At 34.4% G+C, this 19,013-nt stretch overlaps 1 protein-coding gene across 10 annotated transcripts in view; it reads right to left on the reverse strand.

Moving 5' to 3' along the window:
* The window catches only part of sei (seizure), a 367,275-nt gene that overhangs the window by 68,364 nt on the left and 279,898 nt on the right, over window positions 1-19,013 (reverse strand). The window lies entirely within an intron of this gene.

Raw genomic sequence — 19,013 nt, forward strand, 5'->3', positions numbered from 1 at the left:
TAAGGCCTGTGACGTACCTCATTACCAAGCGCAGAATTTATAGATTTTAAGAAATTAAAATTAGGTTTTCCAATTTATGTTTTAGGATTTTAAATCTTATGTTTAGGAATTTACATGATTTACGGGAAAAAAATAAAAATAAACAACATAGCTACTGTTAATATTATTACGACGGCTTGGTAAAGATTATATATATTATTTTAATGTACCGAAGTACATATGATATTTCCATGCAGATATTCTGCGTCATCATACGATGAAAGAGTAATGGAACGGAGTAAAATTCTCTCCGGCGCCGGGATTTGAACCCGGGTTTTCAGCTCTACGTGCTGATGCTTTATCCGCTAAGCCACACCGGATACCCATCCCGGTGTCGGACAGAATCGTCTCAGACGTATATATGATATGCGTAAATCACTTCGTGATTTAAGACGGCGCTTATTCCGTCGGATCCCGGCCAACTAGTCACTCATAACGAGTGCACCTCAGCACATGTGTGGACTTCAGTCCTACGTTCATAGACATCTATGACGTAGTGCAGAGGGCGGCCACTAGAGGGAACCCAAGAGTTGGAACTTAATCTGAGACGATTCTGTCCGACGCCGGGGTGGGTATCCGGTGTGGCTTAGTGGATAAAGCATTAGCACGTAGAGCTGAAAACCCGGGTTCAAATCCCGGCTCCGGAGAGAATTTTTCTCCGTTCCATTACTCTTTCATTGTTTGGTAAAGATTGCCTCTCTTTAGGACACTCTAAGTCCTAACGTACGAATTAGGTTTTTTAGGTCATATTGAATTTAATAATGATACTCTTTGCTACATAAAACGAATAAGAAAAGCAATATTTCAAGAGTAACGAGATTGCAACAAAATTGATTCGAACCTAAGCATCCGGGGCTTGCTCATTACTATTACATAGTCTAATTTTACAGCAAATTAACTCGACGATCCTCTTCCTTCGCAAACCGATCAATTAGGTCACGACATACTGAACAACTGCTACTAGAAGAAGCTAGAGACAAATCTGCATTTGTTTATAAACTCTCGATGTATTTAAAATACTGTATAAGTAACACATCTCGTAACACAAAAGAATAAAATAACAAGAACATCCGCAAACAAGAGAAAATCTAACGATATAAATGAAAACTTTTACGCAGGGAGAGAAAACTAACAACACGTGACTCAATTTTCTAAAACCAAGAAGAGACAAAGAGAGAGAGCTTCCCAATACAGCCGAAACCAGCCGTGACTATAAGCAGTACAGTTGTCAGCGGTGGGTAGGACGTCTCTAAATCGGCTCCCTTCGCGCGTTCTAGTCAAGTTTAAACACTCCTCTAACCAGCTATCTTATTGGTTGAACTGCTGTCGTCATGGTTACCGGGGAGTAGCGTCATGTAGCCGACTCCTCTCTCCCGCTCTCGCATAGACATTGCAGGCTGCTAGATGTCGACTACACAGGTTACAGCGCTATCTGTTATTTTTCAGTACGAATTATTTGTACTATGTACAGTATAGCGAGCGGGCATCACCAACTGAATGTGGTCGACTTTACGTAACTTACGTCTTAGTCGTAATGAATAGTAAAATTAACATAAAAGGAAAATGTTCGTCATTTGCTGTAACTTGTCTGTGATCTTAATTCAGCTGGAATTATTACTGCCATATTGTGTTCTGGTAAAATATTAGGGGAGGCACGGCCTCCCTTGCCTCCCCTGAAAATCCGCCGCTGCTGTGCGTATGTTTTTTTGACTCAATTTAGTGGCTTTAACAATCCAAGAACAAAAGAATACAACACTACAATGTGAACATTGTGTTATTTAATTTTAAGAGATATTAACGTCATAATTTTTTCTCTTGTACTGAGAAGGGACCCGAAAGCTTACACTGCAGCCTGAGGCTTATTGTGCTTATCACTCCTATTCTTGTGAATGATTTGGTAGCCGAATGGCCACACTCTTGTACAAGTACAGCATGCTGCACCGTGAACTTAACCTGGGCTATTGTATGGATGATGATGATGATGGTGATGATGATGATGATGATGATGATGATGATGATGATGATGATATGTGAATTAATGATGGCGAAATGGGTCCGAGGTCCAACGCTGAAAGTTACTCAGCAATTCTGCTTCGATTGGTTGAGGGAAAATCCAAGAAAAAACCCCAACCAGGTAACTTGTCTCAACCAGGATTTGAACCTGGGCCCACTCGTTTCATAGTCAGACGTGCTGACCATTACTCCACGGCGGTGGACCTAACTTGCTATGTCATGTGAATAATCCCGAAATACGGAAAATGTTGTTTGCTTAAGCATTAATCTTGATTGAAACGTTCATTTTTATACAACAACGACTGCCATGATGATGCTGCTTTTAGTAAAAATACAGAGTGATTTATATAGAACTGACACATTTATTTCATTAATTGTTTCAAAACGAATTGTGCTAGCGACAACTTATTATACCTAAAATGTAGAGGAATTTTGGGAGATTATTTACCTCTATAGCAAATGTTGTCCGGAGATCTCGGTGGCCACAGGTTCCTGGAAATTATTCGGTCGTCACATAACCGGATAAATGGAACCATGCTTCATCTGTGAACCATGTGATGGACAATATGGCAGGATTTTGCACAATGAACGTCTGAAACCAACTACAATAATTCAATCTTTTATCCTTATCTGGTTCCTGTAGCTGATGAACAACCGTAACCCTATATGGCTTTAGGCTCTCTGACACATTGAGTAGGTGTACCCTGTCTCCTGCGACAAACGTCTTAATGATTTTTTGGGTGACTGCTCCAGTCGTGCTCTTACGTCAACAACAACCGTGGGAAGCCTAGATGAACGATGCTTGCCCTTTTCACTCACCAGAGATCCAGTTGTTTCCAATTTGTTTACCAGTCCCAGTATTGTGTTTCTTTTGGGAGGATTGCGAACACCAAATTCTCTCTGGCATGCCCTTTGAGTAGCTGTAATTGAATTCGTAATCCAGTATTGCTTCACAAGGAAGAGTCGTTGATTTAATGTGTACTGCATTTTCACGTTGACACAAAATGTCGAAAACAGCTGCCAACAATAGGAATAAAACATAAACATCTGGGCATCTAGTGACAAGGAATCGAAACTCCAGAACATTCTGCTGTTGGTTTCAGACGTTCATTGTGCAAAATCCTGCCATATTGTCCATCACATGGTTCACAGATGAAGCATGGTTCCATTTATCCGGTTATGTGACGACCGAATAATTTCCAGGAACCTGTGGCCACCGAGATCTCCGGATTTGACAACGCCGGACAACATTTGCTATAGAAGTAAATAATCTCCCAAAATTCCTCTACATTTTAGGTATAATAAGTTGTCGCTAGCGCAATTCGTTTTGGAACAATTAATGAAAGAAATGTGTCAGTTCTATATAAATCACTCTGTATTTCGCAAAGCATTACGAAAATGTTTGTTACTATCAAAACTATGTGGCATTACATCTACAGAACACTGTAACACACTGGTTTCCGAAACTGTAGGAACAAGGACAATATTTTGTTCAGATTATACTGCCTTGTCTATAAAAAGGAGGACAAGTAACACCAGAAGCAACTGTCTCTGAAATCTGAACTAATTATTGATGTGGTCGCTGAGTTCAGAGGTCTATAAGTTAAATTTTGATTGGAACCCTGCCTGTATAAGTATTACGTGCAATAAAGAATAGATTTCATCACCTGGCTCCATTCAACTGCAAGTTATGTGCCTCAGTTCCTTTTATTTTATAGGGATGTATAGGCTAATCTTTTTATGTTATTACTATTAGTTTCTACACTACATACATTGTATAAATAACAATTCTAATGAATGAAAGATAGATGTAAAGGGTGCGCCAAAACATCCTCCCTAATTTAAAGTTTAAATAAAAAACAGGTGGATCAAAATAAGGAAACTTTATTAATATGATTGGTATCTTAACAGTGGGAATTTTTAATTTTTTTTTTAAATAACGTGTCTCTCAAGTGGTGTCCTTCACTATCAATACATCGTTGAAAGCGACTTCGGAAATTCTGCATCACTCTAAGTTAGCATTTCTTGAGGAATAAGACTAATTTCTTCCTGTATTGCATTTCTTAAGGCCCATTCACAATGAAAATTAAACATAACCGTAACATAGACACAGAAGTTTGCGCCCAGGCTACCAAATGGGATCATTCACAATGATTCACATAAGCATTGACATAAACATTACCGTAAGACGTTAACATGAAAGTTTGCAAACTCCAAACTTTCATGCTTATGCTTACGTGATTTGCAAACAGAACACAATCGTGGATCGCTGAAGTATACGACAGGATATGAGGAAATGGCGTCGTTGTTATGTTTCCATGGTTACCAAGTGTGTTTGCGGTTATGTTTATGTTTCCATCGTGAATGATGGTATGACTTCTTGATTTTACCATAACATTTATATTCTTAAGTTAACGCTTGCGTTATGTTTAATTTTCATTGTGAATGAGCCTTTAGGTCTGGCAAAGTCCTCGGCCGATGTTCGAACACCTCAGCCTTAAGATGCCCCCATAGAAAAAAATCGCAGGGTGCAAAGTCTGGTGATCGTGCTTCATCACTAAAAAGAACCATAGCATCTTCAGCATTTGCATTACACATTTTCACTTATCGGGATGCGTGAATCATCAAAATTTCCGATAATGGAGTGGACAGAACCCTCGTGAACTTCATGAAAAACCTCTACATAACGACCGTGTTACTGTATGGTGCGCGGTTGCAAGGGATACTTGGTCCTTACTTTTTTGAAGAGGATAGTCCTACTGTGACAGTAAACTCTCAGCGGTACACTTTTATGATCAACAATTTTTTGGCACCAAGACTCAATGCGTTGCAGATTGGCCAGGTATGGTTTCAGCAGGATGGAGCCACCTCCCACACAGCACAGATTTCTCTCTCCTGAGACAGATGTTTCCTGGACGCTTAATTTCTTCACGTGGCGACGTCCCCTGGCCAGCACGATCACCAGACCTTGCACCCTGCGATTTTTTTCTATGGGGGCATCTTAAAGCTGAGGTGTTCAAACATCGGCCGAGGACTTTGCCAGACCTAAGAAATGCAGTACAGGAAGAAATTGGTCTTATTCCTCAAGAAATGCTAGTTAGAGTGATGCAGAATTTCCGAAGACGCATTCAACAAAGCATTGATAGTGAAGGACACCACTTGAGAGACACGTTATTCAAAAAATGAAAAATTCCCACTGTTAACATACCATTCATATTAATAAAGTTTCCTTATTTTGATCCAACTGTTTTTTTATTTAAACTTTAAATTAGGGAGAATGTTTTGCCGCACCCTTTATATTACTGAAAAATCAACAGAACATTTTTAACAAATATAAATATTCAGATGAAAAACAAAGTAATACGAAATTGTTCAATTCTTCCATTTACAATATTCTCGATGTAACAGCATCCTTTGAAAATCTATTCCTGAACAAGTAAGAGGTAGATTATTAGTTTTCAACCTTAAATAGTTAAAAAGTAATAGAATATAATTACAACTATTTATGTTAAGTAGTCTAATCTCATCAGAGAACACTTTCGAAAAAAATGTCACTATATGAATTCTGAAACTCAAAGTGTCAATACATGTCACGCTTACATGAATCTACATATGTTGTTGTACGGCATTGAATTCAACAGCAATAGTTAACAACTACAATATAATGTATACCTGGTACTAGTGTGTTATACAAATGATTCTTCAATGTACAATTAATTATATACAGCCCATTCTCATTACATTATAAAACAACACGCATAATAGCTGTGTACTAAAAGAGGAAGGAGTTTTGTAGGTAACACTCACAGTCCTCAAACTCTGACACTCGTAGTTATATGAATTCTATATTAATTAGCAATAATTGGAAAATGGCCACAGATTCAAAATTTAAAACGGGAAATTTGTTAATGTCCATTTAATGATATATTTTTAGGTTTAATCGAAGGTATAAATTTAAACAATTGATCAAATGGCGATCTTACTCGTGTTAATTATGTAAGCATGTGCGGCTTACAGCTGTTTCGGTGCTACTTCACACCATCCTCAGAGCCTACTAGATCTCGGCGCTATCTCAACTTCGCTGCCTGTTGTGTGGGTGCGTTCGTGTGATGAAGAGTTGTGTCAAATAGTGTGTGTGTTCTGAAATTGATCTGTGTGTTGAGTATTTGATTGGGGTATGTTTTAGTGTGTCTGTATATTTCATATTGTTCTAGTGTGTTGAGTTTTTGGTTTTTGGGTTGTATGTGTAGGATTTCCATGTCTGTATTTATGTTATTGTATGTGTGGTTAGCATTAGTTATGTGTTCGGCATATGTAGATGTATTGTGTCCTATGGTTATTGCTTTAATGTGTTCTTTGTATCGAGTTTGGAATGATCTGTCTGTCTAATCAAATTCTCAACACACAGATCAATTTCAGAACACACACTATTTGACACAACTCTTCATCACACGAACGCAACCACACAACAGGCAGCGAAGTTGAGATAGCGCCGAGATCTAGTAGGCTCTGAGGATGGTGTCAAGTAACACCGAAACAGCTGTAAGCCACACATGCTTACATAATTAACACGAGTAAGATCGCCATTAAATCAATTATTTATATTCAAGTGTTAAATGTAGTGTACGAAAGATTCAACATGGATTATAAATTTAGTCTTGAATTGGGCTCTCTGAATACACAATTATTCTTGAACTTACATTTTGATTACGCAAATCAATTAGGAAGATCTTGACAGTTTATGCATACAATTTGTATAACCTGTACCGGTATACTTTCATAGTTACGAACTACTATTTATTACATAATTATTAATATTATAAGTTTAAATGTGAAAGAGAAAACTAGACATATTCTAATAAACTAAAAATTGTTTTATATTAGATACTTGGTAGGCCTATAGAAAGCCTGTATGTAAACCAAACAAAGAAAATAGGTTAATTTTCTCTTCTTCTTTCCGCTCCTATTTCTTGATATCTATTACTTTCCATTCATATGAGAGGAAACACTACCAATAATGTCCGAAAAAATATGGAATTTAGTCTTAACTCCACGTAAAGTTCATGTCTTTTAGAATGTGAAATGTGTGTGCTTAAAGTATCTTATTTGTAACAGCTCTAATCACACAATATTTAGGAGGAATATTTCTTTTAAAGGCATTAATTTTTAAATTAAAGTTCAAGTTTCAGGAAGTAAAATAATATAATATTTTACTTGCAAAAATATTTAGTTTCCTTCCGTTATTTATAATATTCTCCAGATTTTAACAATATCATCCGAGATAATGGTGTGTGTACATGAATCACTCTCTTTTATTATTTCGTGAGAATTCTGTTCACAAATCTAAAGTGTAAGTGCCAGCAGAGTTTGAAAGGTTTTATATGTTTCTTTTATAGTTTTAAATTATTTTATATGGTTGGAATATTTTGCTGCTTTTACTTTCCGCATAATATAATTTCAAGAAAGAGATATAAAAAACATTTTATTAACATATATTATACTGTACCATTTTGTACAAATAAATACCGTATCTAGATTTAAAATTTTAGTAATTAACGGTCTCTCCTTGATACTGCCCTTGATCATTTTATGTTCCAGGTAACCCAAAGTTGAAGTAAAGACAGGAAAATGAAACAGAGAAGAAACTGGATGGAATAATGGATACTGAAGATCGAACTTATATATTTAAAACTGTTTTTTTTTGCATGGGAAGCTTATTTATAATTAAGTTTATTTGTATTATATTGTATGTTATGTTATTTTTCTTGTGTACTGACGATCTCATGAAAGCTTGTAATTCTATCGTTTAATAAATATATAATCTAATATAATCTAATCTAAACAAAACAGATAAATCGCATAAGGGTATTACGTTTTGAGGTCCCCTGATCATGTTTAGAGAATTTTTGCAATGTGAAATATAATTTTTGATTGTGTTAATTCATATTATAGTTAATTGAAGTTATTTATTCGTTTTCCGAAACTAAAATAACATGGCAGAGATAATTGGAACACATAGATCAATCTAGATTATAATTATAGTAATTTCAATACCGTACCACAGTCTAGTATATACAGTCACGAAGCTTGAGTTTATGATGGTACTAGGAATAATAGACTGTGCTGGTACTACTTCGCATTGTCTGTAATGAGGCGATAGTAGCGATCCTAGTGGTTAGAAACTATCTATGGATGCATATTTACTACGCATTGAGCTTCATGACTGTATTGTATTGTATTGCATTTATTAACATTCCACGGTATTCATACATTGCTTTACAGCTAGAATATGGAACAAGTCAACAAATTTAATACTTTTATAAAGTCTTAATTTATAGTCACAGTCTAGATGACATATATACAGAAGAGGTTTACAATATAGTCTACTAGTACAACACAAAGTTTTAGTATCAATTTCATGAAGTGTTATTGAATGTCATGAATTCACCTACAGAACAGAAGGCGTGAGAAATTAGGTACTTCTTTAATTTGGCCCTAAATAATTTTATGTTTTGAGTTTCATTTTTTATATCGACAGGGAGGCTATTAAACATTTTTACTGCCATATAACGCACTACTTTTTGATAGCACGACAGACTTGCCGATGGAGTATGAAAGTCATTTTTTACGTGTATTTATGCTATGAACTGTTGAATAAGTTACAAAGTTTTCACGATTACATACGAGGAAGATTATTAATGAAAAGATATACTGACAAGCCATGGGCATTATTTGTATTTTTTTGAAAATAGCCCTACACGATTCCCTAGATTACGGACCTATTATTCTAATTACTCTCTTTTGTAATAGAAATATATTGTTACTATCTGTGGAATTTCTCCAGAATATTATTCCAAAACCCATTACCGAGTGGAAGTATGCAAAGTATATTGTTTTTAAGGTATTGATATTTACTATCTTTTGCATAGATCTAAAAGCAAAACATGCTGAATTTAGTTTGGGGGTAATTTCTTTATTATGATTTAATATGATTTAAGGTAAGAAATTTGATTGTTGTTGTTTCTAATAGGGATCTATTGTTAGTTATTGCGCTAGAAATTTGCGAGGTTGAATTTGCACAGGATTTAAATTGAATTATGTTAGTTTTGTTACAATTTAATACTAATTTATTGACTGAGAACCAGTCACATATTTTGAAGAGAATTTCCTCTGTTGAAGATTGGAATGTGTTGGAGTTATTGGCTGTAATTACTATACTTGTGACATCTGCAAATAATATGGGATGACCTACATCTTTTATTAGGGGGGCAAGATCATTTATAAACACTAGAAAAACTAGGGGACCTAATATTGATCCTTGAGGAATTTCATGAATTGAAAAATTAGGATTCATGTTATGGCTTTCATACAAAAAAGAATATAACTGTTGAATGTTTTATAATATATTTATGCACATGTCTTACTCTTAGGTATTCCTTTATATTTTTCCAATCAATACAATTCTTTGTCTTTATGCATACAAAATTTCATGCTTTTAACTTAAAAACTATGGTTGTAATGATTTTTTAAAGAAAGAGTTGTATTTCCAATGACATCCCTTCTTAATAACTCTGTCTCAATTACACAAGCTTCATTGAGTGCTAGTACGGTTATAGGACAACAAATACAAAGACGATGATGACGGAACAGAAAGAGGAAGAAGAAGCAATAAGAAAAAGAACAAGAAGATTAACAATATGTAAGAAGAGAAACAAAGAAGAAAGAAGATGGTGTTGTATTTTTGTCATTTTTTTTTAAATTGTGTTACTGTAACTATCAGGTCATTCCTTAGCATAAAAGTCGCAAGTCTATTGCTAAATTATTAGGTATTTATTAAGCCAGTAAAATGATACTGGGAATGGTGGGACAAGAGAGCAAAAATAACTTAAGTTATACTTGCAGTAACTCTCTGCAATATCAGCTCTTCTATACACATTAAGTTCACAAATGTGAACTTAATGTATATGGGCTATTCCATATGAAATCGATCAGTAAAAAACCTCGCATTTTTTATACTATAATTTTTTCCCTACTTACACAAGATGCTGAGGGAAGTGCATTTTCAAAACTATACCATCGAAAGTCAAACGGTTTTCGTATTATTGAGCGACAAATTTAGCGTATTTTATAAAAACAAACCTCTTTCAGCGCTCAGAACTCTGGAACCATTTACTGCAGAACATTGAACGAGAGCTTATTTTGAAGCTGACATTTCGTAGGTTATGTTAAGAAGTAATCCTTATTTTTATTGTACACAGAGAGACAGATAATCTGATTTTACTTGCTTTTAGGCTTTTTGGCCATTTGTAAAAGTGTTAAAAAATATTGAGAAAAAAACCTTGCATTATTAAGAGGGATTCGGCAGTGTTTGCTTAGTGGTACGGCAATAAGTTTCGAGGGTATTAAATAGATTATTTTCACACGCCTAGACTTGAACGGCGCAGTACTGCACGCACTGCCCGAGAGCTGAAGATAAGCAAGCGTTGGGTGTCATTTTACTCCTGTGTTGATGAAAACCTGTGATAAAGCTAGCACAGCCATGCGCTGCTAGACGACACATCACGTGTTTATGTCTGCTGACCTTGTTTGTCTCGGCTAGCTCCCGTCTCACAGTCAGCTGGTTAGTTCACGCGCGTACTATTTATTTTCTTTATTTGATATTTTCAATACTTTCTTATCAACATACCATCAGTAAAAAATATGTGTTTATTTGTGCTTTCAATGCGGAATCTAATTATATATTTTAAAAATATTTTTTCCTAGCCAAAGGCGTCTTAAGGAGGAAAAATCTAAATTTCTCCATTTCCATAAAAAGTAAGAAAATCTGTTCATATGTCAATATAAACTTTAATTTCTCAGCATCAAAATAAATCACGATTTCGATCATTGGGTGAAAGGGTTTCGGAGCTACAACAGTTTAAAGTTGCTAATTTTATGAAAATACGATAAATTGAAATATTTTTAATTTAAACACTATGAAGTTCTGATGCCTCAAACTTTGCACAAAGCATTGTATCACAGTTATCTACGTACAAAAAAAGTTTCATTGTATTTAAAAATTGTAAGTCAATTTTCTCTATATTTCGGTCGATTTGAATGGAATAGCTCATATGTAAGAATTCTCACAAGAAAGTGTCATCTATCTGTACACGATTACCACTGTATGTCTACTGCTGAAAATTTTAAAATAATTTCTGATGTTTTTAGTTTAAAATTTTTTTATGTTGTACTTACATAGTAATCTAAAGGCTCTTTGTTTCCCTACGTAAGGGCATTTCTTACTGCTACTAGTTACAATGGGGCTGTCTCTTTGGTGTGTAAGTTATTTAGGCCTATGTGATTCACTTCTAACATTATGAAACTCTGGTCAGTTCTTCGAAAATTAAGCTATATGTTATTTTGCAACCCTGTTGCAACAGAAAATTACCAGGGCACTAGCAAAAACCAAACAATGTATAATGATGTCTATTTCGGATAACTGTTCATGATTTTCCCCTTTCATGAACTTACTTACTTACTGGCTTTTAAGGAACCCGGAGGTTCATTGCCGCTCTCACATAAGCCCGCCATCGGTCCCTATCCTGAGCAAGATTAATCCAGTCTCTACCATCATATCCCACCTCCCTCAAATCCATTTTAATATTATCTTCCCATCTACGTCTCGGCCTCCCTAAAGCTTTTTTTCCCTCCGGCCTCCCAACTAACACTCTATATGAATTTCTGGATTCGCCCATACGTGCTACATGCCCTGCCAATCTCAAACGTCTGGATTTAATGTTCCTAATTGTCAGGTGAAGAATACAATGCGTGCAATTCTTGTTGTGTAACTTTCTTCATTCTCCTGTAACTTCATCCCTCTTAGCCCCAAAGATTTTCCTTAGCACCTTATTCTCAAACACCATTAACCTATGTTCCTCTCTCAGAGTGAGAGTCCAAGTTTCACAACCATACAGAAGAACCGGTAATATAACTGTTTTATAAATTCTAACTTTCAGATTTTTTGACAGCAGACTAGATGATAAAAGCTTCTCAACCGAATAATAACAGGCATTTCCCATATTTATTCTGTGTTTAATTTCCTTCCGAGTGTCATTTATATTTGTTACTGTTGCTCCCAGATATTTGAACTTCTCCACCTCTTCAAAAGATAAATTTCCAATTTTTATATTTCCATTTCGTACAATATTCTCGTCACGAGACATAATCATATACTTTGTCTTTTCCGGATTTACTTCCAAACCTATCTTTTTACTTGCTTCCAGTAAAATTTCCGTGTTTTCCCTAATCGTTTGTGGATGTTCTCCTAACATATTGACGTCATCCGCATAGACAAGCAGCTGATGTAACCCGTTCAATTCCAAACCCACTCTGTTATCCTGGACTTTCCTAATGGCATACTCTAGAGCAAAGTTAAAAAGTAAAGGTGATAGTGCATCTACTTGCTTTAGCCCGCAGTGAATTGGAAGCGCATCTGACAGAACCTGACCTATACGAACTCTGCTGTATGTTTCGCTGAGACATATTTTAATTAACCGAACTAGTTTCTTGGGAATACCAAATTCAATAAGAATATCATATAAAACTTCTCCCTTTCATGAACAGAGTTACAAATATTAAATGTGAATGACAAATTTAAAAAAGGTAGTGTTTGAAAATTATGGATTTTAATGACTGTGTGTGAAGCACCACCATGCTAGAACCCTAGGCTTGTAAGTCAGGGGGACGGACCTGGTTTAAATGCCATCCTAACCTAACTTATAACTTGTATTGGACAAGCCCGTGATTCAGGCAACACAGAGTTTTTCTTCGCGTACTCCAATTCGCAACACTTCCCCATCACCATCACCATCACCATCACCATCACCATCACCATCATCATTATTGTCATAATCATCATCATTAATTACGAGTGCAATGTGAACCTGTAGGGTTCTGAAATCAGAACTAGCTTATTTTTGTGTTAATTATACAGGGACATCATTTTATTTTTACTTCAATTTTTATTGCACCTGAGTTTTTGAATGTACTTCACTCCCACCCCTTCTACTAAGGAAGTTCCAACTCCACACAGAACCAAGACCGCAGATAGTAATCAGTACTGAGTTACTGAGTATAGTACGTTCCAGAAATATGTTCGCGTTTTCCAGTGACGAAAGATCTTTCAATATTGAATCATATTTTCGCACAGGTACTGTCCGTTTGCCTACATCGCATCCCGATTTCCCCCACCTGCTTCTGCTCGCCCCTCTGTAATAGCTGGCCTGTCTTAGCTCTTTTCTGAAAACATTAATTTCTCTTAGGAATTGGAAGTTTACGTAATATTATACAGCTGTTTAATTTAACTTAAATAAAAGGGCCTCGTTAAGTAATTAACTGTCACGTGATTTCCTCCCTTTCTACAATCCTGCGGCATAACCACTTGGACGGACAGTAGATAGCATGTCTGAGGAATTTTATATTTTCGGGTCGGGCAGAAGTGAAGATTGAATTTACAGTACGTAGAGTAGGTACAGAATTATTTCAACATGAGTTACTAGTACGAAGGACGAAACTGGCAATTGGAATTAGATGCAATAGTCTATAGTGCGATAATATGCACAAAAGAACTGAAGCCTGTATCGAAATGAACGGCCACCATTTTCAAAATTGTGTTTAAATATTCATATTATGATTATTTTTCAATTTAACTTCTTTCTCTATATTGTACGCTAATGTGCTGTAGACAGTATAATATACACTGCATAATGAATACGTTCGCATGGATAACTCACTTCGTGAGTAAAAACACTTATTCTTAATACAGTACTGTACTTTGATTAAAGAAAATCCTAATGAAAATTATCAAACTCAAAATCGCGATATTTCCTAGTTTACGTAAATGGATGAACTACTTTTCTTCCTTCCTATACCTAGTAGAGTGATTTGTTTATGTTTTACGCCAGTATCATCAAACTCCAGTCTTGGAGGGGGGAGCAAGCGGTGTTTCCGGTTCTCTAAAGGTATAGACAGGTTAATATTAAAAATGTTAGTAAAAATAAAATGATGTCCCTGTACAACAGAGTGAGCCATGAACGTTAAACCAGCGAATAGAGATTACAAAAAATGGACACTGAGCGAATTTTCCTATGTTTTTTTTATTAAATGTACCAGGTCTCTTGGACCCTTGCCTTTTACAAAAATATGATTTTATAAATTGAAATGTAAATAGGTGCTTTGTTTCTCTGTGCGCCGGCGTTTAGTTCCACTTTCAAGCGCTAGATGTCAGTGTAATCGAGCACATGCTAAGATAATAATTGAGAGTAGAGTTAAGACACAGGATCCAAACATCGCCTACCTTATTGCATAAGGGTACGTACACGTCGGAGCGATCCTATATCAGAGAGAATTGAAGCATGTATTGTCATTGAGGTGTGAGTAACGATAAAAGCGAAGATACACGATAAAAAGACGGAAATGAAAAGTTCCATTTTCTTCGTTCTTGTCGTTCATATGATCTGTGATTAAGATAATATTAATCTGTATAATTACCGGTGGTTATCAATATATCCGAATATTAATCGATTTATTATTATTTCGGCGTATTAAATTAATTATTGTAGATATTGACAAATTGATCAGTTGTGTATTTATTCGTCATATGTTATGTGATCACAAGAACCAATCACAACACAACGAATTTATACTATCTTTGGGATGAGAAACGGGTTTAATTTTGTACGTATTTAAGTTATATTAACCTTGAACCTAGCAGCTGATATTTCCTATATATCTTATGTCATTAAGTGGATGCATAGAATATCTTCTACTGATAAATCAAAATGTTCTCTTCCCGCGTCCTCGTTGCTCCGATATGAACACTTGATTCTTTGATAATACCACAGCGTCGCTAGCTCATTTCTTTTATCGTTTATCGTTGCTCTAACGTGTACGTACCCTAATCCAGTAACGCTTTGCTTCAAATAAATTCAAGTTAACAGCTTTTCCTTATTTCTCAGTGACAAACTAGTTGTAATAATAATTGTTTATATTTTATATATAATAAATTATATTATAAAATAATACAATATATTATACAAATCATGTAACAAATTCGTTTAATATTTATATACAATATAATATAGGTATATGGTTTTACTTCTCATAGGAGTTTTGTTTTTCCATTTTCAGCGCCATAGAATCATTACATATTTTAATTGTTGTTGGTATCAATGTCTCAACTCTCATTATAAAGGAACTCTAGAGTCTGCATATTAAAGTTAATGAAGGATTTATTATATCATCGGTCCAATTTATTTTGAGTACATAATGTACCTAGATGCATTAATTATATGTGTTATATTTCCTCTGTGTCGACTGCTAGCTGGTGTGATGTCAGCGCCAAGTCCAGGGAGAAAGCAGAATCTCACGCTCAAACTGGTTTGAAAGTTATTGAAATCAGTCCTGCTACATCAAAGGTACCGACGCGAAGTGTCTATACTGTATAATTATGTATAAGCTGGTTAAACTCTCTATGGCAACTAGTTGTTACTTAATGTGTACAATTCTTATACGAGGAATAAAACCATTCTTCAAGTTTGATTATCTATTATATTGTATTTGCTCTACAATACTAAACTTGACGTTTACAATAAATTACAATATTAAACTTGAAGAATGGTTTTATTCCTCGCAAGAACTGTACACATGAAGTTACTACAACTAGTTGCTATAGAAAGTTTAACTTTCATAGCCCACTCTGTTATATAATTAACACAAACATAAGCCAGTTGTGATTTCAGAACCCTACAGACCCACCATCTGTAGTGCACTCTGTAGAGTCTCTGACGAACTAAGTGATTTATGTTTCTTGTTTCTAGCGATATCTATGAGCAGCTCAAAGTCAGAATGAATAAAAAGTTATGAACCCTACCATTGGACAAATAATAATAATAATAATAATAATAATAATAATAATAATAATAATAATAATAATAATAATAATAATAATAATAATAATAAAAGTGTCTAACTAAAAGGCTCCATATATAAGCAAAAATTTAATTTTTAACGGCATCAGAACAAATAAAAAAAATCTGAAGAAGGAAATCTTATTGATTACTCTCTTCATAGTAGACAGAAGAGAAAGTATGAAAGTGATAGTTTCGAATTTTTATAACATAGAGAAAATATATTTATTGTTAGGTTCATCCATCACACTTTTTTCTCCATTTACAGCAGTCCTTCGAAGTGAGGGCGATCTTAATGATATCCAATGACATAAAACTGAATCACAACTCTTATGTTTTAGTAGGAATGTTACTGTTTTATAGGGAATTAGAAATTCCATCAGCATTTCTGTAAGAATCTTAAAACTAAGTCAATTAAATGAAGAGTGACATGGACTCGTTAATCAACTGGGCTGGAGATGGAGGAATTTTCAAGTTCTATATTTACGACTTTTTCCGCCATGTTTTCCACCTTACTGAAATTTTCACAAACTACATTCACTTTATAGGCCCAACTAATTTATTTCAATTAATTTGCAAAATCAACATTACGAACAATTTCTGTAATTACATCATCAGTTTGTGAAGCAGAATTTATCAATGCAAGTTAATTGAATTACGAAATTAAAATTATTCGTGGCTCAGTTTAGCACAAAACAAATGAAGAGTTCGCGGGAAAAACGATGAATGTCACAGCTTTCTTAAGGTTGATGTCATTATCTAATTCAATGGATCACTGCGAAATTTAATGTTGTTCTTATGAAAAACGGTAAAAAGGATAATTATCACCACGAATACAGTAATCTTTTCCTTTATTTTCTATAGAAACAGCACTACATCTTGCAGTTATAGACTCAATTAGATCATTATCTAATCCTTAACAGAAATGTGACATTCGTTTTTCCCGCGAACTCTTCGAATGGTTCCTCGATGACAAAACATTCAAAGGTCTGGTTTAGACACTAGACCTATCACTCAGTTCTTTCAAGCATGTACTGACAATCTGTGAGTTCCCCACTACAGCCCCTTAGGTTGAAACTTTTAACGATCAGATATCAATGCATTAGAGCCTTTCTTTCAGGAGTCATAACTGCTGGTCAACAAGTAACTATGGTATTGCGCACATTCCTCAAACTACAGCAGCTACTGCCATGCAGTCTGAGTGCCAGTTAAGTGAAGCCAAGCGGTGAATCAATCTAATTAACAAGTAAATGGAAACACCAAATTCAACGTCTACTTGCATTCAATGAATCAACATACTCTTATACACAAAACATAACATGATTAACATTCCAGAGAAAGGTTAACTCTACCATTGTTGGCATTCATGGTTTAAAGATAACTTAAATATTAAATTATAATATGTAAATATGTTCATACAGTACTCACATGTTAACAGTATGAGAATTAATTTTATGAACTACTGTAGATGGTATTAATTGGTATAATGCTAAGTGTTCACCATCTATCTCAACCAATTATATTGTGATGTTTGTGTGTACCTGTATGGTCTCTCTCCATATGGACTAATTCCAATTAAAAGAAAAAACAATTTTATCAAGTATTAACAAAAAATTCTTGTGTATGAAGTCAAATATATCGATGTCCTCCATTTTCCTGTGTAATGTTTATGTCCAGCTGAAATATTTTGTGATTTCTATATAAGCTGACAATGGCTATAATTGGATAGAGATACGCAACAATAGACCACCGGCATTTTTAAAATACTGAGATATTTATATAAATCTGTTGTTGGCTGGATTATTTAACTCAGAAAAAAAAAAACAAAATGCAATATCTGTACTCTGCTGCCATTTATAAGCAAAATTCGTTTACTGAATAAAATTATTATTTTTTTTAAATTAGTTTTGCAATATTAACTGAACTGCTAGTCTGTTATTAAAAATCATTTAGTCTTTTTTATTATTTTTTGTAATAGTATCAATGTTACAATACTTCTTGGATAAAATATTTAATAATTAAAGAAATTTACTTCAATGGTAAATATCTCGAAAACATGTTTTTGTCGATTGGTCTCTTATTGCACAACTCCGTCCAATTATAATCACTAAGTATATACTGAATTATTTGCTTTAAACATTTCAGAAAAATAGCCCGATTTATAAAATTAGGGCTTTACTTCCTTCATAAAAAGTAATCAAATTTCATTCTTCGATAAATATCGACTCTTAAGCAGAATTTCATATTCTATTTTCCAGTGTTGAGTTTCTAGAACTAATTTTATAATGCCTTAGAAATATCTGAATTTTTAAATATTGAAAATAGATTATATGTCGAAGTAAATTTCGGTACTTTCCTTACCCGGTACTCGTTACATAGGTAGTTTTTATGTTTACACAGCGGCTCCTTTCTGAAAAGAATTTTAATAGTTTGTTACTAGATGTGATTCTAGTCAGCTTGTAATATATTTTTGGTCCAGGGAAAATATACATCTTCTATGATTATACAACATTGGCTGACTTAATATAAGTAACGAGTACCGGGTACTAGGAAACTTAATAAATTTCTTACTTTTAACTCGAATCTGCAATAAGACTTGTTAAAAAAACGACTTAAATTGTGTTATGATGTATCAGAGTAAACATTAGTACAAAGTTATCAAAATGTTCTGAGTTCTGATTTATTGTGAGTTGAAATATAGAGCAATAAAGATAACATACAGTAAATAGTACTTTAGATATAACTCATATATATAAAAATGCATTCTTCCTATGAATGTAAATATGCACAATTAAACATGCAATTTAATTTATTTATTATGCAATATAATGCAAGTTTCACATTTAGGCATTAGTTCAAGAAGTTGTAGATTTTTATTATTTAAAATTTCAGTTGAAAATACGTGGAAGAAAACAGTTCTAGACATTAGGATTGACAATATTTTTTGAAGCGGTATAAAGATGTCATTAATAAACCTGTAGTACCGGTACCTAATCTAACATCCACTCTCAATAC

Source organism: Periplaneta americana, chromosome 13 (assembly GCF_040183065.1).
Source record: "Periplaneta americana isolate PAMFEO1 chromosome 13, P.americana_PAMFEO1_priV1, whole genome shotgun sequence".
Taxonomy (NCBI): Eukaryota; Metazoa; Arthropoda; class Insecta; order Blattodea; family Blattidae; genus Periplaneta; species Periplaneta americana.